General features: G+C 41.8%; 1 protein-coding gene across 1 annotated transcript in view; it reads right to left on the bottom strand.

Moving 5' to 3' along the window:
• The window catches only part of LOC120683349, a 199433-nt gene that overhangs the window by 748 nt on the left and 173332 nt on the right, over positions 1 to 25353 (bottom strand). The window lies entirely within an intron of this gene.

Here is a 25353-nt window from a genome sequence, read left to right as displayed (position 1 = left end):
AACATCTCCAAGCCATACAAAAACATCAAGATCGTATCCTTAGCCCTTAGCACACTTTGAGAATGTTGTGTAAAGGATTAGCTCTTAGTGAGTGAGTTTGTAAGGCTTCAAGCCTTTGTGCTGTGGTTCATTAGCCAACCAAAACAAGAGCTTGGTGCGCCGGTACATTGGAGCGTGAAGCTCGCCGGCAACGTCATCGACCCTCCGACTTTGTGTGGAGCGGCGACGACATCTTTGTGCGGAGGACGTGGAGACCCCCATCCTTTGTGGAGAAGCTCCTTAGTGGAACCCGGGGCCAAGGTGACCGTGATTGTGTTCACGGAAGAGACTTGGTGGCCGAGTAGCAATACTCTTAGTGAGTGCTACAACAACATGGATGTAGGTGTGCCTTTGTGGCTAACCGAACCACGGGATAAACACCCGCGTCAAGAGTTTTCTATCTCCTATCCCGCTCTTTAAGCTTCTGCATTTCATACTAGCAATTTGTGTGCCTTTACTTTCATAGAACAGTTTCTTGATAGGAAAGGCTGTAGATTGCTAAACTCTTTTGGGATAGGGGTTTCACACTAGAACAATCTAGTTGCACATCTAGATAGCATGTTTTAGTTTAAGTTTTGTGCAAACTAGTTGGAGCCATAGGTCTAAGTTTTTATTAGTGCCTAATTCACCCCCTCCCCCTCTTAGGCTAGAGCACCCGATCACTATCACATGGTCGAAGGGACCACGCTTCCTGATCCTTACATCCCGAGCGATGCTCGATATAGCTCGAGTGAAACATGTTGTCGGTCCGACCCCAACATTCCACTGCTCGCGATATCTGAGAAGTTTTTGTTAGAACTATTGGATCGACTAGGGTGTAAATCAAATGGGAGAACTCACTTTCTGTTGGGGAAAATATTGCTCGTAGCCCGTACCGCATTCATGGCGCCGTCCAGCGGCGTCGCGGGTACACAGGGGTGGTGGCGGCGCGGTGCAGTGGCCGTTGCAGGGTCGCTGGAGACGTAGAGGTCGACGACGGTGTGGCGCAGGGGCGGCGGGCTTCCCATCGCTTCAGTGCCTAGCGTAGATCGGGTCGCGACTAGGGTTTTCGGTGGGTAACAGAATGGTGGCAAACCTCGTGTCACGAGCCACCAACCCCACCTCTCTCTTTTATATGGCACTGCGCGATAGGTCCCACCAGCCGTGTTGGGCTGCGCGTCCCCGATTAGGACGCGAGTCAAGGGCCCAGTTGGCCGTTGGGCCAACTGGTGGAGATCAATCCAACATTCTCCCCCTTGATCTCACCTTATTCTTTCAAGTTTATATCTTTTATTCCTTTTCATATTTCATCACAGATTAATGCATAGAGCAGCTTCATCGTCACGGTCAGTTGCCGATAGATTTAGCAGCTACAATACACGTCTCTGTTCTGAAACAGATCCTTTAACTTTGGGCCCTTTATTGTCCGGAAAACATAGGCTATACCATAAACCCATGTCGACTATGTGTTTTCTCTGTACACACTGGGCGATAAGCCTTTAATAAGCGGATCCGCAAACACTTTGGTTATCATTTAAAACCACAATGCATTTCAATCATGATTCCGGACTTTCTCCTTTACAACGTACAACTTTGTGTCAACGTGTTTGGCACCACAGTTGACTCGTTGTCATAGGAGCAAACTACTTTAATGGTTATCGCTGCTGTCAACCATTATCAACTCCGGGTACAGGTTCCCTTAAGCATTTTGCCTGCCCCTCAGCCTCGTATCATGCTATACCATATCTTTGCATCACATTGATCATAATTGCTTTATTTTGGAGCTTTTCCAAACAAAACCTCCAAATGTGAAAGTTAGCGACAATTGTGGATTTCGCTACACATTTCACAAGTTCTACTTTTGTACTCACAACCTTTTGAGAGTACTTGATCTTTCCAACTTAGCATGAGGCCGATATTCTCAATTTCATTCCAGTGATCTATATCTGGATTGAACTTTTGCCAAAATAACCCGGATACTCAAAATATGTCAGGGTAAGTTCTTTTCTTGCGCGCTTATAATGCTTTCAGCAGCTGAAGCATTTAGAACTATTTCCATTTCACATTGGTTCCTGGAATACTAAGGTTCCCAAAACTATTACCCTTAACGATAGGAACAGGCGTAGGATTATTCATATGCATACTTCTTTTTTTTTGAAGCTTTTCTGAATATGCCTTTGCAGTAACCATAATACCCCTTTCTTTTATCTCGATGAGTCATTCATAGAATGAAAATCCATCACCGAGATCAAAATTTGAGGACAAAAAATATTTATCTATAACAACATATTAACACCACCACTAGAAAGTAGGATGTTACCTTCATTTAAGATGTGGAAATCAGATTTCCCATTCTTTAACTTTGCTTAAAATCTATTGTCCTCAATCTCTTTTAAACCCAAAATTTCATACTGTTTCATTTAAACTTTAGATACCACAGTTCAGTGGTATGCTTTAATCCATAAATGGATTTGTTATTGTGGTATCCCACGTGTTCTTTCTTCTATTTGACTAAAACTTTTGTCACAAGTTTTGCTTTATATCTTTCAACATTCCCTCTGGAGTCACATTGCATTTTGTAGGTCCATTATAACCTACTGTGATGGCTCTTTTAGGAATCATTTCTTTTTCCATGGTCTTAACCCGTGAAATTTTTTGTGACTTCCTCAAATAAGGTGAACAACCTCCATTTGATTTTCTTTACTTTGTATAGGGCTGTTGTAGCTCCTTTTGCAAAAAGGCGATGGATTAATGAGATCTTGCATAACAAGATCCTTCTTTACTTTATTCATTTTCTTTGAGAGCTAACAACATGTGTTGTATACAACATCAGCACGTATAAGAAACTTGTTGTTCTTGAATCATCGAAGTGGGCACGCATTTCCGCTTCTCTTCAAGTCTTAGGTATCTACATACCATGCTCCCCCAGATTTTGCCATCTTTTGTAAAGATGGCATATCAGTAAATCTCTTTATTTGGGTTCTATCTGTGCTCTGTAAACTTTATATGTGCTCTGTAAGTACCATCTTACTATCTTTGAGGGTCGACATACCATGCTCCCCCAGATTTTGCCATCTTTTGTAAAGATGGCGTATCAGTAAATCTCTTTATTTGGGTTCTATCTGTGCTCTGTAAACTTTATATGTGCTCTATAAGCACCATCTTACTATCTTTGAGGGTCGTCCAGCATGAATGCTGGAATTTAGCTATTTCTTTACATAGGGGTAACAGTATAGTGACCGTTGTACTCCCCTTGATGGTCACATTTATTCTTTAATAGATCATCTCTTGCTTTCAATGCACATTACAGGGGAGTATTTTTCTTAACTGTCTCATATTTCTCCCCCTCGAAATGTGGCTCGAACTTTTCTGCCACAATTTCGAAAACTATTCACAACTTTTGTGAATGAGGAAACTTTAATTACTTCATCCACATGATTACATCATGCAGAACAAAGTAATTCTTAATTCGTATGGGAGTACTTTTTACTCATTTCACTTTAAGAACTCAATAGAGTCCTTTATTTCATATGACAGTCATTTCACTTTAAGATCTTTTGTAAGTCACGCTCGCATATCACTCTTATCTTGAGGTTCATATGTAACTTTTCATTCTTTTTAAACTCATTGAGTGCAGAATCACTGTGACACAATAGAAGTGCCCGATCAATTCTAGAATAGCAAAGCTACTCCAAACTTTTCTCCTAGTGTGGAATAAATCAGCACATGAGTCATCACAACTTTCTCCCGCCATGCAGGATTAGCACTATGTCAACTTTACCCCGTCACGCGGGTACTATTTTATACTTTTTTCAGACATAAATGTCAGGATTGGCTCACATCAAATTCAGAAATGAATCTGAATATTCCATGACACACATGCTTAATCCGACGTTGGTCAAATTAATCATGTATGACTTATCACAACTTTGAATGAACTCAAAATGAATTACTTTTGATCGAGAGCACATAAGAGAATTTCTTGAAATAAGCTCTTATTGCTCTGTCTTCTTTTCCTTGGATCAATATCCATAAATACTTTTCTTTTCAAGACATTCTTTAAAGAGAATACACTTTTCTTACGATGACCTTCTTTCTTTATGAGTCGCAAGTACTCAGTTCATTTTTTTCCCTTCAAGAAGGACTACATGCAAATATTTGTCTAAAAAGACAATAATTAAAACTTTAAGTTCTATTCTATATCACCGTTGGGCAGAAATAGAATAAAACATGTTTATTTTACATTAATTCCACAACACCGTTGGGCAGAAACGGAATTAACGTATGAAAAACTCAATTAACTTTAAAACCATATATCTCCTTCTTAAAATTAAATTCTCCCGTTGGTTCGAATTTAATTAGAGGATAATCAACTTTATTGCAGCAGAAACTAGAAAACACATTTCTCTAGTTTTGAGAGCAGTTCTTTATCTTTTCTCTGAAAAATGATCACTTTGATGCAACATTTATCAGAGACATAAAACTTTAAGCTATGATTCATAAAAAAAATATAATTATAATATTGTTATCATCAACGTTGGTTAGAAAATAACAATACTATAATTAATTTTAAATTTCTCTTCTTTGAGAACTATCTTTATGATTCCAGTGATGCTCAACCATGAGACTTCAAATGGCAGAATAATGCCAAAACTCAGCTTTAACTTTCAACAGCGGAAGCTTTTCTGAAGATTAAACTTTAAATGTAGCTTTTACCCACAAGGAAAAACTCATTTAAGCTATTAAACTATTCATTGAATTAAATCTTCTCGTTGGTTCTGACTTAATTGGAAGATTAAACCTTTTCTTTGTAGCGGAAAACTTTTCTTTCTTTAAGCCAGCGGAAACTTTTCCTTTCTTTATGGCAGTGGAAACCTTTTCTGTACTTTTAGAAAGAATACTTTGTACTCATTTTCTCTCTAAACAATTTATCTCGTTGGTTCAAAATTGAATAGAGATAAAATTGTACAAAACTTACTCAAAATAAGTTCTTTAATCATGCTCTTAAAAATAATTCTCCCCTTTGTTTGAATTAAAATTAAGAGCAACAACTTTAAAACTTTGCAGCAAAAACAGATAAAATTTCTATAATCAGAAGCATTACTGTACACTTTAATTCTCTAAAAAAAATATACACGTTGGTGCAATATTGAATAGAGAACAAATTCTAATCAAATTCATCAACATATCAGTCAAAATGCTTCTGAAAAATAGAAGAATCTTTAAAACATTCTTTACCGTGCAAGAGGCCCGGCCAGCAAACCGGCCCATGGCCAGCAAACGGGCCCATCAGCGCCGCGGCCCAAACAAGAGCGGCTCACCACGGCAGGCCCGTACGCATCCCCGCCAGCCTGGGCCGCCAGTCGGCCCAAAAAAGGGTGGCGACCGCCTGGCCGTTGATCTCTGCAGATCGTCATCCGACGGTCGTCGTTCTCTTTCGCGGGTCAAAAACTGCCGGCCGACTGTTACCCTAATCCCATTCGAGTTTTGCTCCTCCCGAGCTCTCTCCCGGTTCTAGCCAGCGGCGCGCCATGCCGCGGCAGGCCAGCCGCCACACCATTGCCCTTGCCATGGCCGCGCGCAAGGCCGGGGCTTCCTTTCTTCTTTCTTTTGCCCTCCTTCCCCTTTCTATCTCCCGAGACGGAGGAGCGGCCGCCCATGGATGGCGCCGCCGCCGGTCCCCTTGCCGGTGCTCGTGCTCGCCCTCGGCTGAGCACGCCGCCGTCAAGCGGACTGGGCGACGGTGCCCTGAGCCCCGAGCCGCATGGTGGGGCGGAGTTCCTTCGAGCGTGGTGGCTCCTGTCCATCCCGCGCGGCGGCGGTAGTACGCGAGCTGCCTTGGGTTGGCAACAAGCGCAGCAAGGCCGGCAGTAGCCCATGCGGCGAGACCCAAGTAAGTCTCTGCCGCCTCTGTTCCTTAGCTAGGGTTAGGGTCTGCCTTTACTTTGTCGATTCGAAATCGATTTCCTTTTATCTGGTTCTTTCATGTCTTTTCTTTCGATTCGTGACCGAATACTCTTTCCCAATTCGATCTCCACACTAGATCGGCTCTGGTACCATTGTTAGAACTATTGGATCGACTAGGGTGTAAATCAAATGCGAGAACTCACTTTCTGTTGGGGAAAATATTGCTCGTAGCCCGTGCCGCATTCATGGCGCCGTCCAGCGGCGTCGCGGGTACGCAGGGGTGGTGGCGGCGCGGTGCAGTGGCCGTTGCAGGGTCGCCGAAGACGTTGAGGTCGACGATGGTGTGGCGCAGGGGCGGCGGGCTTCCCGTCGCTTCAGTGCCTCGCGTAGATCGGGTCGCGACTAGGGTTTTCGGTGGGTAACAGAACGGCGGCGAACCTCGTGTCACGAGCCACCAACCCACCTCTCTCTTTTATATGGCACTGCGCGATGGGGACCCACCAGCCGTGTTGGGCTACGCGTCCCCGATCAGGACACGAGTCAAGGGCCCAGTTGGCCGTTGGGCCAACTGGTGGAGATCAATCCAACAGTTTTGATTCCAACTCATGATATGCAAGGCTGTTGAGATATACATGGTCGAAGGGACCAGCTCTCCTGATCCTTACATCCCGAGCGATGCTCGTTATAGCTCGAGTGAAACATGCTGCTGGACTGACTCCAACATTTCACTGCATGTAATACTGGACAAGTTTTTCTTCCAAGTTATGATACGCAGGGCTGTTGATATATCCATTCGGCCTGGCCACACAAATAAAAAGGAGTTCGTTAAGTGCTTGATCAAACAACTTGCACTCAAGGTTTAGCAGTTAGTTAATCGTCTTCTCTTTTGTTCTCTTTTCTTTTATTTTCATTCTCACGTTGAGTCCTAGAGTTCATTTCTTATCAATTAGAAGGAAGTTTTTGTACTTACGATGTTTGACACACTTTCTGATGACAGTAAAGATGCATTAAGGTTAGTGCCGATACTATTACGTCCATATTCATGGACATATAAAATCAATTTGTTATGCATTTTTTTATCAACAAATGTATTTGATAATGGCAACAACAAAGAATTTGAGAGTGAAAATGTTAGCATTAACACTGGGCATGGGAAAGAGAAGGATTTTTTTTTTAAAACATGGATTCCAGGCACAGGCTAATCTAGACTACTTATGAAAATATGAGTTTATTTCAAACATTTCAAGTACTGTTTGTGTGTGGTCTCTTTACCAGGAATTTTCTTTTTTCAAGTTGGCTGTCACACGTATATCAAATGCAGCACCCACCCCAACAAAAAAATCGTATCCACGGGTGCAATCCCAACTCATCCAAACATGACAAAGGCACTGCATGCTCGTAACTTCAGACTCCTCACGCTTGTGTAGAGCACTACCGCTGCTATACGTTGAGGAAATATATAGACTACTCATGGGCCTCGATCGTCATGTTGCCGCTGTCGCTGCCAGGCTTTGAAGACCTCCAGGACGGACATATTAAGTCACCTTGTTTTGCATTTTTTATCAACAAATGTATTTGATAATGGTAGCAATAAAGAATTTGGTCTGAAAATGTTTTTGATCGAAGTCAGCCGGGGAGGCCCCAACTTTTTTTTTATTTTTTTATTCCAGGCCTGTTTAATTTGCTCCAAGTCGAACCAATGCCTGTTGAATGCTACTCAGGTGCTCTAACTAGACCTGGTCACGGGCCGGGTGAGGTTAGGTCAGGTCGGGTCAAAGAAAACTGGAATTTTTTTTCTTCAGCCTGAACCCGCCCACTGGGCCAGATTCTTTTGGCCCAAGCCTTACTCGACATGTGGTCGAGTTGGGTTTGGATCAGATCGGGTTAAACATAATTTTTTTATGTATCCTTTTTCAAGTCGGGTCGGCTTTTCGAGTTTTGGGTCAAAAAATCGATCCGTGCCCGACCTGATTTTTGTTGCGGGTCGACAATTTCGGCCGGAGCCCAGCCCATATATTGAGTGGGTCGGGTCGGGGTTTTTTCAGGCGGATTGGGTCAGGTTCGTTGGGTCAGTCGACCCGTGATCAGTTATAGCCCTAAGGCTGTTCGTACTCGTCATACTCTATTTTCATCCTTTAAAAGAAATATTTCTTCCTGATCATCGAGATTCTCTCTTTTATACCAATTTCTCCCGCACTCGTCATCCTCTGTATCTCATACTCTATACCAACTACCCTATATTTTATTCAACCATCTCCAACTACCATCTCCTCTCTCCTCACTTTTTTCTTTTTCTTTTCTTTTTTTCTCCTATCTGCTCCCTTCTCCACCCCATCCACTCCCTCTCCCCACTCCCTTTCCCCGACTGCCCCTCCGGCCCTCTCTCTGCGCCCCTCCTCCCCGAGGGGCTCTCGCCTCCCCGGTGGAGCTCGCTGCGCCCGTCTCTGCCCCCTCAGCGGCAGAGCTCCGTGCGTGCGGGCGGCCACCCGTCCCTTCCTCGGCGGGCACGCGCGCGGGCAGGCCGGCCTATGGCGGCGGGGCCGGCGCGGGGCTGGCCGGCCACGGTGGAGATCCAGCGGCTCACCTCCCCGGTGGAGCTCGCTGCTCCCGCCCCTACCCCCGACGACGGAGCTCCATGCATGCGGGCTGCCGCCCGTCCCTGCCTCGCGCCACGTCCGCTACGCGCGGACGTCCGCTCCCTCCGCTGGATTTGGCGTGAGCCGGTCCGCTACGATAGCGTCCCGCGTAGCGGACGCTGGAGCAGCTGATTTTTCTACTATCCCATCCTGGAGGGAGCGATAGCGGACGGGATCCCGTACCCGGTGCAGACAGCCTAACCCCTAGCCATCGGCTGTCTAGAGGCCCTTTCGTTGGGAGTGAAAATGTTTTCGTTAACACTGGGTATGAGAAAGAGAAGAATTCTTTAAAAAAAATGGATTCCAGGCACATGCTAATATAAACTACTTATGAAAATACGAGTTTCAAACATTTCAAGTACTGTTTGTGTACTCGATGATCTGGTGTCCTCTTTACCAGGATGCAACCGGAATTCTTTTTTTCATGTTAGCTGTGCACACGTATCAAATCAAAACCCACACATGTACACACACAAAAAAAGATCGTTTCCACGGGTGCAATCCCAACCGCGAAGCCGTATCCTAAAATGACAAAGGCATAGCATGTTCGCAACTACAGACTCCTCTCGCTGGTGTGGAGCACCGCCACTGCTGTACGCGGACGAAATATATCCCAATCCTGGTTCTACGGGTGACCGAACCGAAGCAAACTCACAGTTGACCACCAACATGGCGGGTCCCACACCCACGTGACTCCTCCCCACCCTTTTTCTAGCGGCTAGCCCCCTCCCCATGAGATCTCCCCTCTCATTCCCTTTCCTCTTCCTATCTTTCTTTTTTTTGGTCTGGATCTAGCGGCGCGGCAGCCGGCGGCGGGGAGGCGCGACTCGGCGGATCGCACATGGAGGATGGGGGAGGCGACGACGAGGGCACTCGCGGAGGATGGGGGCGGCGGCAGCGGCGAGGCCGCTCGCGGAGGATGGGGGAGGTGGCGGCGAGTGCGCTCGTGGAGGATGAGGGAGGCGGCGGCGGTGAGGGTGCTCGCTGGCGGCGGCGGCAGGGTGCTCCCCCCGGCACTCACCTCCAGGTGTAGCGATTTTTTCCTTTTTTCGATTTTTGGTTGCAAAAGTTTTTTCCAAAACTTTTTTCCCAATCCTTTATTTCGGATTTGGACGCAAATTTTTGACAAAATATTTTTTCCCAAACTTTTTATTTTGGTTTTGGAGGCAAAAGTTTTTTCTTCAATTTTTTTCAATTTTTCTCAACATTTTCTCTTCCAAACTTTTTCTCATTAAAGTTTTTCCATTTCCCCTCCAAAAAAAAATTTCCCTGAAAAGTTTCTCTGAAAATTTTTATAGAAAACGACAAAAAAAATGCCAAAAAAGAAAAAAAAAGCCTCCTACGGTCGCCCGTAATTTAGAATCGCCCGAAATATGTAGACTACTCATGGAACTCGATTGTCGTGTTGCTGCTGTGGTCGCTGCCACGCTTTGACGACCTCCAGGATGGCGCAGGCAGAGTGCACCAGCTACTTGCGGTTTGGCTGCCTCTGATCTCTCTCCGGTGTGTCCCTCTCGCTGGCAGTGCTGTTAATCTCGTCGGTGTAGGTCAGACTCGAGGATCGATCAGAGGCTGCCACGGAAGGAGGGTGAGAGCGGCAGCAAAGTAGCAGGGAGGAGGATTGATGGTGCTTTGGCACCCACATAGTCGCATTTCCCTCGCTTATTGAGGGATTGATTTCTCCTCTCACATGTGTCCATTCATCCAGTTTTATTTTCACCTTTGGCAACAAAGCTAATCGAGAATCCCATGCTTCTATTGAAACGCTCCCAGTATTCTATATAGGTTTGTAGTCCACTTCTTTAATTTTCCGTATCTTTGTATAATCAAACACTAAATTTTACATCCTAAAAAACATGGTATAGATCTTTCTTCAGTGAAAGTGGGAATTTCTACCATTGAAAATTAACATGGATGCCCCTGTTTAGCCAACCGTAAAGATAATAGATATATTTGAATCATTATGCACTAAATTTTACACTGCTTCATTATTTAGTTATTTTGCTTTGTAATACACTTGGAAAGTATTTTTTTTATTATTTTTATCGAAATTTTGCTAGTTAATTAGGTGTATTTTACACTAGCTCTTTATTATTTAGGTATGGGTCAGTCCAAATTAAAATCAAAATAATATGTTTTCATTGCTTTTATTCCATATTTATCTATTTATTAACTGTATTTAACATGGATTATTTATGTATGTATTTGCTTCCGAATTCAAATCAAACCAAACTACTAATTTTCCTTATTTTTGGATTCCGAGTTTTGTTCATTATTAATTGTTTTGGAATGGATGATATTAATTGTATTTGATGATTTAATCTTGGTTATTGGATTAGCATAACATTCATGGCGTAGCATTTGTTTCTAATTAATATGATAATCTAGGCTGTGAGAGTCAATGGGGTGTTTATTTTAATATTGTGCGTAGACTTTACTAGTTTCAGCATTGAGAAAAAGAAAATATGGCTATTGTAATCAGCCTTGACATTTTTGCCTAGCTTGGGTGGTGGCCAATGTGATCGGGCCTTGCCGTGGTGTAGATGAAACCCCCTAGAATTCAAAATTTAGGGCATTGAAAAGCCAAGTTAGTGACTATCGCTCTTGATCTTGGTGTAAGTGTAACTATGCAGCCATGATGGCCAGTGTAACCGACCTTATGTTACAAGGTTTTGGGGGAGTTTTACAAGTAAAGGCTAGTTGTAATGTCCTAACCTATAAATACTACTTCATCCATAGTAAAAGATTCTTTTGGCTATTTGTATTGCAAACCTAAGCTCCTAGTATTCATCTCTTGCTCAGATTGTTCGGTGGTTCATTTCTTGGTAGAGCAAGCATCATTAGTCCATTATTGATGCAGATTATATTGCCGCATCCTGGATGGCTCTAAGAAGGTGAAACCATAGAGTCCTTTAAGAAGGTTGTTTTTCTAAGAGGTCTTTTGCTCTTCATGCCGAAATTGTGAAGAGACTCTCTAATGGAATCGATATTCAAGGAGGTTTTTGATCTGAGCCTGTTCAAGATCAAGAGAGGTATCTTGATAGACACGTGGTTGGAACTTAACGATGCCATACTACAAAGGTAACTAAAGATTACCGAACATGAACAAGACAGGTGCCTTGTAGGACACGTTCCATGAAGGAAGGAGATTCCCTGATTGTAGAGAATGAAGTCTAGGATAGATGTCGCTCTTGCTTGTAAGGCGATAATACTGGAATATAAATAGCTAGAAATACCCAGTTGTAATCATCAAAACCTTATCTTACAAATATTTGTAACTTTACACTCATGTTGTACCCACCGAGGTAATAATACAAATCCAACAAGATGAAGGGCTACTACCCGATCTTGGGGGCTGAACTAGTATAAATCCTTGTGCTCTGTTATTTTATGATTGATCCTCATCCAATGTGGGATTCTCATTGAACCAAATATCTACAGACCAAAAACATTGATACAGGCACGTCAGGCAGGAGAATTCTATGTGTGAATATAAATTTTGCCAATCGCTGGTGGAGTTTAGTATCCGTATAAGTCAATCACCGCTTTGCCAAGTCTGCTGCCATGGTCATCATGACCCTAGACTCCACCATCTACACCCTAACCCTCCACATACCATTGCTGACTATCTACTTTGGGAGTCTGGTGTTCAAGTACTAGGGTACTCCATGATTAAGCTGGTTAGGATAGAAGATTCAGATCTCACCCTTGTTGGTTGTGGGGAAGATAGGGGAAGAGGAATTTTTAAAACTAGAGGGATTGATATAAAGGTCAGTTCCTTGTCTTCTATGGAATATGACATGGTGAGAACTTCCTCCAAAATTGCCTAAGTTGGTTATTTATACATATTGATTCTTGAGGGGCTGAATATAAGTACATATATTTATTGATTGCTTTTATCTTTGGAATCAAGGAGTTCAAGCAATCTTGTAGTGGCAACCGTGCCTTAGTGAGCCACTGATTGCTTCTCATGTTATCATTCGTGCACATATCCGCAGCCTTATTACAGACATGACTAGCAAAATTAATATAAGAATTTAAGCATTTCCTATTATGCTTGTTGATGTCATCTATGTTGAAAGAGATCATAGATCTTTGTTACTGCAAGTTGTTCCAAAGATAAAGAACATTTTTGCTATCATGTCTTCAGGATTAACTTAAAGCTTGTTTGGTTGGTATACTAATTAAGGTTGAAAGTAATTTCCAACCAAACTTGCCTAAGGTTAGTTCACAAAATTGTTTGTCACGTTTTGGCTAGTTCACAAAATTTCCAACCAAACTCACAGTTCAAAATTTTCCGAGTCATTGATGCACAGGACTAAACTGGCAGACAAAGAGTATTGCCATAGTTGTGCCTATAACCAAATACCTACCTAACTTGGTCAAACTAGATTTCCTAATTCATCTTCGACGTGGCTAATGTGGCAAGGTATGAGTAAATTCCTTTTGTTCTCTATGTACTTGGATGGAGTTAGTTAGTTAGAAGCATACTTTTAGGATATAATAGTACAGTACTAGATACTAGAACTAGCACAACAATACCCCTCCAAAAGGACCGCCAACCGGACTATCACATACTGTTGGTACATTTTATCGTAAAACTTTTTGTGTAAGCTCCAATGATACTTGAGGTCATCACAAATTGTTAATACTCTATCACAGATGGTTCACAACTGTGGTATGGTGCTATCTCAGTATAGTTCATAATTTATTGCATGATAGGATACTGTCACAAACAGTCCTGAGTTGTGACTTGTGGATTTGTTAAACAGATGAGGAGGTCGGGTTTGTTTCAAGCTAAGGGTGGGTTGGGGGGAAGGGGTATGTGACGATCCAGTAGTTTGAGTTAGTCTCTACAAATTAAACTTCTATAGATCAGATTTTAAAGGTGACATACCAGAAATTGATATCTTGCAGGTAATGACGCCATTCGGTCAATGGCATGTCAAACGAAGATGATGCCGACATGACTTATGTTCAGTACTGGACCCAAATTCTCAGTTTACAGGGAACCTGCTAGTGGTACAAGTAATTTGAACTAGTTATTAACATGGAGTCACGGAGCTGTTTTGCATGAAACAAGGATAAATAATTGAACATTTAGAAATTGCATCATTTGCAAGTTTTATTATGGTTTTTGGAGTATGTGTGCTAATTCGTTGGAGTTCATTTTTTTATTTATCTTTTTAGGCACAGGTCAATCTAATTCCTAGGAAGTTAATTTGGGTAGTAGGTAGAACTTAAAAACATAAATCAAGGCACTGAATTGGAATATTCATATAAGGAACTAACTTATTTCAATTTGAGCATGAAAATAACATACAGGTTAGCTCTATGTTTTGAACCTACCTATATAAAAAAATCACATCTAGTTTTTTACATCAAAGTTATGACTAAAGATATTGCTTTCACATATATGGTTTCCATGTGACAAACCAAATGTGTTTATTAACTTGTGATCACATTAGCAGAAACAAAAACATCCATTATGAGCAGGGTTCTAGAAAATTTTCACTGGGGCGCACAAAACAGATAGGAGTCAAGCATACTGCAAAATATTTTTTCAACACCTATACTGTCACTACCACCTATAGAAGCAAAGAGGCTCCTGGTTTCCAAATTAGTCACGACCACAAACATTGTGTGTCCGTCTTGAGGCTTGATGGGGACAAGCTCCCAGATTGACATAATGTGGCAATGTCCAACTCCAACCAATCCATTGATTGACAAAATGTTCAAGGCATTCATGCTTCTAGATCTAATCTTACTAAAACTTACCTCAAAGATGAATAAATATGCTAGCTTTACCGACGTAATCACGGCAAAATCATTTGAAAAATTTACTGTATGAATTTAGTTGAATTTAATATTAATTACTATAGTTAGTGTTTGTTTACCTCTGGTTTAGCCTTTGGGGTGTTGTTTACAGTGAAATTTCTAGTACTAACTTTGTGTCGTTCACCAAGAAAGCAACATTTAAGTTGAAGGTTGCCAATATATGTTGTCTCTTCAATTCTGCTCCAAAAGCAAACACTTCATTCAGTGCTCAGATTTTTAGAGTGCTAGTAAATAAATCATTAAACAAGAAAGAACGATAGTCAGCAAAATTTTGTTGATGTTGTGTGGATGACAAGATATGATCTAGTTGACTTTGCTGGGTTTCAGTTTGAAGGGGGTGGAATCATATAAATCTTTTTGGTACATCGATTTGTCGCTAGAAGATGCAATTAATTGCTTCAATGAAGGAAGAAAGCAATTATATTTTGTAAGACTCAATAACCAAGAAAGGCATAAATAATCATGAAGAAGCACAACAATTTTTTTTTTACTTTTTCCAATTGATCACTATGGAAAGAAAGGGCACAAAACAACATTAGGTAAAAGTAAAGGGAAAAAACAACATAAAAGTTCAGATTAATATAAAAATGAAGCAGCAAAAAATAAAATTTATGATTTTTTTACTAGAGCTGCTGATTAAAAGGTGTAATTCTAGGTATGGAAGAACAAGACTAGTGGGAAAACAATCAGATGCTTCTTCTTCTTTTTGGTGATGGGCTGTTTGTGGAGGATGGATGGAATTTTTTATATCAATCACTTCGCTGGGAACCTAAAATAAAGAGATTTAGCATGGAAATGAGAGAACAAGAACTGCCTGGTGGCTGCAAATCAGCAAAACGAATAGCTGGGAGAGGGGTCAGCAATTGTCCACTGCTGTGCTCTCTTATATAGACACAAGTCAGGAACTGAGGGGCAATATTCTCTGGTTATGATAACACGCAAAGTATGCTTCTCTCGCAAAGCTAAAGGCTAAATTTGAGAATCCAAAGCAATGGATTATTGTACCATGTTCAAAGTAACCTGCATGTTTAAAGGACAAAGGGCATCTCAGGATGGAGTGACAGCCGTGACAAAGCACAATCGCACGCCTTTGTAAAGCACAAGAGGCAGAGAAAAAGATGAGTGGTAGCTAGTAGTATTGCTTTGCTTGTACAATCGACAAATTGCCTCAACAACTAAAAAACTGGAACAAGAACACCTTTATCAGCAAGGCTAGAGTGATGTACTGTTGTTATGTTCTTGCACAGAATTGCACTGACTAAGTAAAGCATCGACAAATCCTTCTGTGACAAAGTTGGCACCCTTTGCCCTGTTGGAAAATTCTCCCATACCTTCTTGCAGAAGATCGTCTCCCCTGACCTGTACTATTTCATTTCCTCTAAGCACTTAAGCAGATGTCCGGCCATTTTTCGTCCGAAAAAATGCTCCAACATTACATAAGAAGAGGAAAACTATGGACTGTGTCAAAGTTTTTGGGTGCACTAGTGCCATTTTAATGCTGAATTGTATTTCATGAGAGAATACTTTAAACTGTGGATACTGAATTTGTGGATACTTAAAAATGTATATATTGTGGCAGACAAAGAAGCTTATATATATGCATAGAGTTACTCATACATAGATGTTAATCACTGTGGATACTGAATTCAGCCAATTCAGGATTTGGGCTGACAGCGCCACTTCCCTGAGCCCTTCCCGAGATTCAGGCAATAATAGACGCCTAGAACTGTTTTAGATTTTTGAGGTGATGTCTAGTCTTCTATTTTTATACTTGTTTCTCTATATGAATATATGGTTATTTACTGATTTATTCTTGTGAGCTGTTTAGTCTGGCCCCGCTTGGAGCTATTGGATCCATTTTGTGTCCAACATTGCATCTTCGCACTTTGTATTTTCAGTAAAATAGGTGCCATCAGCAGATATGGACCTAAACTTTAATTCCCTGCAGGCACGGAAAGGTACAGTGATGAAATAGATTATATGAAATGAAATCCTTTGCAACATAAGTAAAAGCAAAAACAAAACGTATACTGGCGCAAGTAGAGGTAGCGGCTAATTTCTGGATATCTTGCAGTGTGGCTGAGGATTCATCGAGTACAGAATTAGAGGGACAATGATTGGCCGGACAGAGTTCATCCCATTTAACAAGCGCTGACTGGGATGATGACGATGTGTGTTACGCATTTTCAAGCCACTCATTCATTCACACTGAAGTGTGAATAACACTTGCACACGCTGAAGATCACGAGTACATGTAAAACATTCTTGCCCATCCCGATGGTGTCATGTAAAAACCTTCCGCTGGTTCGGTCAACTTTTGTCAAGTTATCCATAGTCAAAAGGTCACATGTTTCAAAATCCTGCCCTTGTTGGCGCATCAAGTTTTTAGAATTATAAAAATTGATGTTCCCAATTGAAGTAGTTGCTTTGAAGCAATAATAGTTATTGTCTTTTATTAGGGAAAAGTTTATTTCCACCCTCAAACTAGCACAATAGTCCGATTTTCAACCTTCACAGTAAAACTAGATACCGGGTCCATCAAACTGTCAAATTGGACAAATTTGACAATAGTTTTGTATTATTTACAAAATTAAAAATTTTTGATTGGATCTATAAAAATAAAAATTAATTTATTTTAAATTGAAAAATATAAAATTGTTGACGCAAAAATCAACACACTGAAGCCTGAAAGCACCGTTCGCCAAGCTTAGACTGCAAACCAAGCGTGCCAGTCAATTTGATCTGTAAATTTACAAGGAAACGGTAAACATTAAATTCGAGAGTGTATCGGCTGGATTTCCAAATATCTCCCACACAGCGTATTGCCGATACAGAAAATGACAAATCGGTGAAGTCAACCGATGTAAACACAAAATGATTGATAAGGTTATGAGCGTGTATCAACAAATCCTTATCGGCAGAACACAGCCGATGTAGAAAGCGACGAATCGGCTAAATCAGCCGATGCGCATGTCGAGCGATGCAAAAACTACGAATGTATAACCTAAACAAAGCTACTCGAAAACAACACTTGAAACAGATCTAATCGGCTTTTGCAATAAATTTGATAATATAACAAGATTTATAGCCGATTTGAATATGCTCCAAGTTGGATAGATTTGATAAAAGCTAAAATGATAGGAAAAACCTATAGATCAAGCAAATATCGATAACTTGTGAATAAATCTAGATGAGACCACAATGATGCGCCAGAGATCAAAACCTAGATAAAATTCGATAACTTTTGAACAAATCTAAACGAAGCAACAGCGATGCGCCCGTTAGGTAAAGCCTAGATTTACTCGGTAAACGAACACTTACCAGCGAATCAAGTCGCTCGAATATGAGACGTCCTTGATCAACTCGAAAGAACTCGCAGAAAAGAAAATAGTGAAGTCGCCGCCGTGAAAGTAAATTGTAAGGAAATTGTAAAGGTTTGTTTGATTTGGTGTGTACCAACCTTTTCCAGGTCTCATACATCTGATATTTATACCCCTAAACTAACCAAGTCCTAGCCGATTACGACAGATACAAAACTTGACGCAAAAGAAAAAGAATTCCTAAATAAGAACCAACCGAACCGAACCAGAACTCCACCAGAATCTGAACAAATCTGGCTATCTCGCCGGCTAATAGAATCCCCATCAGCAACGATATCACCCGCCGATTCCCATATTAGATACGCTGTTCCCTTCCAAATCGGTAGCCTTCTCCATTCCAGCATTTATCTTGACACGTGTCAAAAAACAGCGTCAACACATGCCCTCCAGTTTCGGAGTAATATATCTTTTTTGCTCCGAAACTTGCTCCAGTCATGACTATCTTTATGAACCGGCGCCTCAAACAGTGTTCAAACCATCCCTCGTACACCAAGCAGGCGGTGCATCAAATCTCCACTATACCCTTCTGGGCAAACACTATAAATATCTTGTCCCACTATGCCATCTTCTTCTCCACCGGCACTCCTCCTTCAGCGCTTCTATCCTCCTCTTTCCTCAAGAATAGATCTATTCCGCCACTTCCAAGATTTCAAGCGAACTTCTTTCTAGTGACAAGAGCTCATCACCCTCCTTCGACGATGGCTTCCTTCTCCGAAATCCCACAGGTACAACGCCCCATTTCTTCTATCACTATTACCATTCCCAATCCCAAAACTCATCACACCATTGCTTTCTTTCTTTCTAGAATCTTAGAATCTTAGGAACAGTTTCATCATCCCGATAGCGTACCAAACAAGCATGATTTGCTTAGGCCCCATGGGTAACACAGACCCAACCGATCTAATCAATTTGGAAGCCTACATAATCCCCTTCAAAATCTCCAATATGAATCTAGATTGGTCTCAGGCTTTTAGATCTTGGCCAAGCCCCACTTCAGGATGGAGAAACTGGTTTCATCGTATGGCAGCTCTGCACCAGACTAGCTGGGATAATTATGACATAGGGCAATGTATAATCCTATCCTTATCGGAGATGATTAGGAACGAGCCGATGCTTATATCAGCTTCTTACTTTTGGTCGGATGCTCTGAACGCCTTCTTGTTTGGTCATGGACAAATGACACCAACGCTGCTAGATGTCCTGATGTTGACTAGCCTTAATATTTCTGTTCCCGACCGATCCTATGATCTCCTAGCCAAAGCATCTTCCAGATTCGAAACCAGAAATATCGGATGCTGGAAGGGCTACATAGAAAGATACTCTAAGTCTGGTGCTGTAGATCATAGAGAGCATATTGCCTTCCTGAACATATGGCCTGAGAAGTATATCTTCTGCGACAAAACCGTCGGTCCAACATCCAACACCTTGAAAATGGCAGAAACATTAGCAGAAGGCAATATGATTCCACTCGGCAAGCACCTCCTTGGATCGATGTACTATTTGCTCCACCAGGTATCGTTCAAGCTCAGAGCCGATCAACCGATCGGCAACCTAGGAGGACCCTGGTGGTTCATCTAGTTGTGGCTGAACACGTACATGCACAAAACTATGGGCATGAACCTGAGGCAGATGTCCTTCCCATCGGAGAACTTTGCAGAAGGAGCAGAACTCCAGACCCGCCGATGCACTTCTTTCGGCGAAGCAGCAGCAATGATAGTCAACGAGCCTCTCAAGTCTTTGGATTGACCGACTTTTTCAAGTGCTTCTATAATGGTTTTTCTGAAGAATCCATCATTTGGTTCGCTTATTTCGATGACAATCATAACTTTGAAAACCTAGTGAAGTTCCAACTTGATGACTGGAGAGATGATGAATATGCAATCAATAGTCTAAGAGAAGCCATTACTCCAAGAATTCTGCCTGCTAACTTCACTTCGGGACGGGGTCAGCATTGCTTTGAATTTTATTATCCTTCGGCAGTAGCACGGCAACTAGGATTTGGCCAAGTGCCGATCCATCTCTTCTTTGCCGATAAAGTTCAAGCAAGAGATGCTATCAAGGGCAATCTAGCTTGCAATCGGCTGAAGAACTTGGAGCCAGATGCTGGTGCAATCGAACTAGGCGACTGGCAAATCATCCCCTTCACCACCATTCCTTTCATACGCTGGTGGTCAGAATGGCAAGAACATTTGTTCTGCACATCGGCAAGCACCTACTGCAAGAACTTTGATGCTGATTACCAAGAACCCGAGAATGAGGTACATATCTCTTAACCCTCTAATAGTTAACCATTTATTTTCCTTTTGATTAATCCTGAAAATTACTTGACAGGTTCCCAGCACATCTCCTCCAACAGTCAACAAAAGCAATCAACCGATCGTCTATGCCCCTCCATCGGAGAATCCCCACATCGGCTATGGCGCCCCAACCCTGGAAAACATCTTGGCTGGGAGAAAACACAGAGCCACCACCACCAAGACAACAATGCACAAGGTACTTGTGCAAGGTTCCTCAAGTCAGCCTACCCAACCATCGGCAATAACATCATCGGCACAAGTTGCCGATCTGCCAATTGTAGAAGTCCCAGATTCTCCACCGGCAGGTAACTAACTTATCTTCAGTTCCCCAGCCAGTATTTCCAACTCTCTCATGCCCGATTTTCATTGTCAGCTGGAGAATACGCCGAGGACATCCATGATACTGCTGGTGGTTGGGCTACAGGAACAGGAGAAGAAGAAATCCATGACAAATTGCCACTGTCCTCTCCTTCAGCTCAGGTAATCTCACTCCAATAACATTTTCCTTCTTTCATGTTATCTTCAAGTTAACAAAATCTGCCAATCACCTTAGATAAAGAGATTGTCTCCAGCACCCAAAAGGGCAAGATTGACTGTCTCGACTTCTCAGGTAGAATCCAGATCCCCCATTTTTTTGAATCATTATTCAATTCCAATAATTATTTTCAGGATGCTGCTCCCAAGCAAGCACTAGTTGGAACTTCCAGCCAGTCAATTGCTCTACTTCATGATGTTCCTGATATTGGGACCAATTCTCCCCGGCCGATGACGATGCCATCTCCTTCTCCCGGATCAATTTTGATGAGATAAACTTGAAGCAGGCAAGAACTTCTCTCAGCTGATTTCATAATACCCCAAAATTCCCATCGACTAACTTTTCTATTTTTTTCCTCAGGCGCAAGATACTCCAGATAACATCATGTTTTCCTTTCAAATCGGAGTCGCCTCACAAGAACAAGAAGCGTCATCGGCTAAATCAGTTGTAATAGCAAAAGATGTCAGAGCCAAACTACAGGAGATACTCTCCTTCTTAAATCAAGACATCGGCCAACTGGTTCAGGACGCTGAACCGATCCGTGCCATCCTGAAAACCTTGAGAGGCCAACTTTGGGAGCCGATCGAACAAGCACTGATCCCTGCTGCTTTCATCGAGAGCCGTCAGGTGCCAAGTCCTCAGAACTAAGAAGCGTCTTGCCGATCGCCTCCAACAGGAAAGCCATCAAGAAAAGAGATGATGTCAAAGGCCTCGTAGACTCGATCCATGATAAAATCAACTCACCAAACCAATCTCAGGCCAATCTGGAGAAAACCAAAGGTGAGCTGACAGCAAAGCGCGATCTGCTCCTTCAAGAACTCAACCGAGTCAACCAAGAAATTGCCACTGTAGACAATAACTTGTCTCAGATCCCATCGGCAATCGAGAAGCTCAAGGAAGAGAAGCAGGAGCAAGCCCGCCAAGCCTATCAACTTCATAAGAGCCTCCAACCGATTCTTGGTTCAGCCGATGATGACAATAGGGAGATCCAAGAAGCCAATGAGATTCGCCTGCGTGCGATGAATGTGATCCAAAATTCCCTTGGACCACTGTAATAGGCCTCGGATATACACTTGAACTGCGATGTGAACACTTTAGCCCTTCTATGATGCAAACCGCGATGTGAACAATATTTTGCTGTATATACCCATCATGCAAGCATCTAACCCCTCAGAATACTTGTCGCCTCCTTATTTGAGTTTTTTCTTTTTGCACTAAGGTCGATGCATATCGCATCGGCCATGTATTAACTGATGTATCCAAATCACAATCGGTCTTCCAACCTTTTTCTACTTTCATATATTTTTGCACTAAAGGCGATACCTTTTGCATCCTATAACTTACAACTCAACCGATGCAATTGCCCATCGGCTACGCATCTACCCATATACTAGGGTAGTATCTTTTCAGATATTTTCCATTAAGGGCTCTAGAAAATTCCTCTCTTTCGAGTGTTTCCAAAATATATGCATTACTAGGAACACACCGATTTATCTTGTACGGCCCCTCCCAAGTCGGTGACCATTTGCCGAATTTTGAATCTTTAGACCCTATCGGTAGAATTAATTTCCATACCAAATCTCCCTGGGCAAAAGCCTTAACCTTGACCTTCTTATCGTACCATCTAGCCACTCTAGCTTTATTTGCCTCAACATTTATAAGAGCATTCAACCGATGACTAGCTAAATCTTCCAAACCATCTTTCATTAATGTTGAATACTCATCGGTTGTTAGCTGATCTTGAAATGTCACACGCCTAGAGCCTGTTTTCAATTCCCAAGGAAGAACAGCTTCATGCCCATATACCAACTGATAAGGAGATACCTTAGTAGCACCGTGACAAGCCATTCGATATGCGCCTTGGCTGTTCATTAATTTTTCTTTTGATCAATTTAATAATCCCTTTGTTCAATTTAATAATCCCTTTGTTCAATTTAATATGCAAAACAATCTTCCAGCATCGTCGGCCAAAAATACCCATTCCTCCTAATTACCCATTTTATCTTGAAAGCCGATTGATGGGACCCACAAACACCTTCATGTATTTCCCCCATCAAAACTCTAGATTCCTCTTTATCAAGATATTTGAGCAATATCCCATCAATCGTCTGATAATATAATTCTCCCTCAAGCAATACATATTTGGTTGCTTGAAACCGAACCTTCCGATCCACCTTCTTAGTCGGATCTTTCAAATAATCGGCAATCTCTTTCCTCCAATCATCAGCTACTAGCTCCAAAGCCAGTACATCGCATTACCATTATAAAACTTGGGAACATGCTCGATAGTTACCTTTCTGAACTCTTTCAACAATTGGAGACATTCTTCGTGATAAACTCGTAGAATATCATCCTTGCAGTCATATTCTCTAATCAAATGATTAATTACCAGCATAGAATCCCCAAATATTTCAACTGTATCGGCTTTAATCTCCCTGAGCAATTGGATCCCCTTAAGAATAGCCCTATACTCAGCTTGATTGTTAGTAGCAGAAGCCTCAATTGGAAATGAAGACTCGAAAGTTGCCCCCCGAGGCGAAATGTCACACCGTGAAATTTTTGAATTTCATGATGTGATTAAAATTAAAAATAAAACAACATTTTTCTCATAATTCTAAAATTTTTCCAACATTTATTTTTCTTCACAGGAAAATTATTATAAAAGAAAATAGATTGGTTGATTTTTCTAAATTAAATGAGCTTGTTTGTTGGTTTTGCACTCATGCCGCTTTGCATTGTTTTATTGCTTGTGGTTTGATTTGAATTTAAATTTGTGGAGTTTTATTTCAAATCGAATTTGTCTGAATCTTTTTGCAAAAAAGAAAATAGGAAAAACCTTTTCGACCCAAATCAGCAGTCCGGCCCGTTTCTCTTTTTTCTTTTTTTCTTTTCTTCGCAGCCCGATCCGCGCCGGCCCAACCCGGACTTTTCCCTTGGCGCGCAAGCCAAGAACTCTCCATCGCCTCCTATATAAGCACCGCCTCCTGTTGTTTTTTTTCGCGCAGCAAGCCAGGCCGCCGCCGGCCCTAGACCCCTCCCTTTCTTCCCCCTGTGCGCCCAGGCAGCAGGACGATGACCCCCCCTCCTCCTGTGCTGCCCCCAGGCCGCCTGTTCCCTGCCGTGTGCTGCTGGCTCCCATCGTCCCTGCCTGCCGCCTTGCATGCATGCACCTACAGGCACAGGACCGTGCGTCCCTGCGCGCCGTGCCAGGCCACTGCAACCCCCTGCGCCGTTCCTTCCTGCTGTGTGGCCGCTGCTGTTCCTTCCGGTTTCGATTCCGGCCGTCTCGATTCATCTCTGCCATGGCTAAGCGGTAAAACGGTTTTTCCTCGATCTCACCGTTTTAGATCTGTTCTCGTTCGTTCTTGTTGCGTTAGTTTTGTCTTAGCGTAAACTATCGTTTAGTAGCACTTTTATATCGTAGTTCTTTTTTAAAATTAAACATAGAATTAATTTGATTAATTATCTCTTATCTAGTATTTTCAATTAAAATCCAATTAAGTCTTTACTTTGGTTTTTATAATTGGTGTTAACATGATTAATGTCGACTCAAATGTGTTTATAATATAATTTGTTAGTTCCACATGAATCATATAAAGTTGTGCGACTAGATGTTTTCACACGTTTCCTTCAAATTAATTGTTTAATTAGTTTAATGAAATTCCTACATAGACAATTATATATAAAATTTGACTAAGTTTTACTTCTATTTTTATAAATGAAAATATAATGTGAGTTAATTATAATCAAGGATATTTCTTTTAAATGTCCTTCACATGTGGTTCCTAATTAAAAAAAATAAAGCTTTTCCCTTATTAACACAAATCTTTCGTTAGCTATTTCTTTTCAACCATAGCTTCGTTTTCTGTGTTTCTTGTGTCCTCGTAATCGTAGTAACGAGCCCTATCCTTTAGTGCGTTCTTTTAAAACCTTTCTTTTGTTATGGTGTAATGTTCTTAGTTGTATCTTTTTATTTGCTTTGTATGGTTGCTCGTTGATTGCTTCGAGTAGAAGGATCGCTGTTTGATGTTTGAAGAATCAAGAATTCCAAGTGAGCAAGAGCTGAAGAGCAGTAAGAGTAGCTTTTCGTTGGAGAAAGGCAAGTGACACTAACCATACTTCTATCTGTGCTTATTTACAAGAGTATTATGATGATTTAATTGGAACATGGAGAACCACCCAAGAAAACCGTACAACCACAATACTATATGGCTCTGGTCTTGGCTGAATAATTAGAGACTCTAGCTTGTGACAATCTTACCGAAAGGGCAAGAGGGGATGCATCGACGGGGTATAGCTCGGTCCTCTTGGGGCAATTGGTATTGTTTAATGGTCCTTTGGCAAGGTACCACCTCATTAGGACAGTGTTATGACCGCTTTGGCTTGAAACCTTAGCGGATTGTCATGGGTTAGGGAATCTTTGTAAAGGCCTCGTAGCGTCCCTATGCAATCACACCTCGAAAGTGTGATATTGTGCCTAGCTAGCATATTGCGTGGTTGGGTTCAAAGTTCTTCGGAACTTTTACGCGAATTGTGGTGAAAGTGTACAACCTCTGCAGAGTGTAAAACTGATATATCAGCCGTGCTCACGGTCAAGAGCGGCTTGGACCCTCACATGATTAATAAACTTAAAGATGGATATAAATCACATTCTGGTTATTTCTTGTGGCCTTGCTGAGTACCAACCATAAGTGTACTCACCCTTGCTTACTGCTGCTCACAAGGAAAAGTTGCTGTGAAGT

This window comes from Panicum virgatum, chromosome 7N (genome assembly GCF_016808335.1).
Source record: "Panicum virgatum strain AP13 chromosome 7N, P.virgatum_v5, whole genome shotgun sequence".
Lineage (NCBI taxonomy): Eukaryota > Viridiplantae > Streptophyta > Magnoliopsida > Poales > Poaceae > Panicum > Panicum virgatum.
This window is presented reverse-complemented; position numbering and strand designations above follow the sequence as displayed.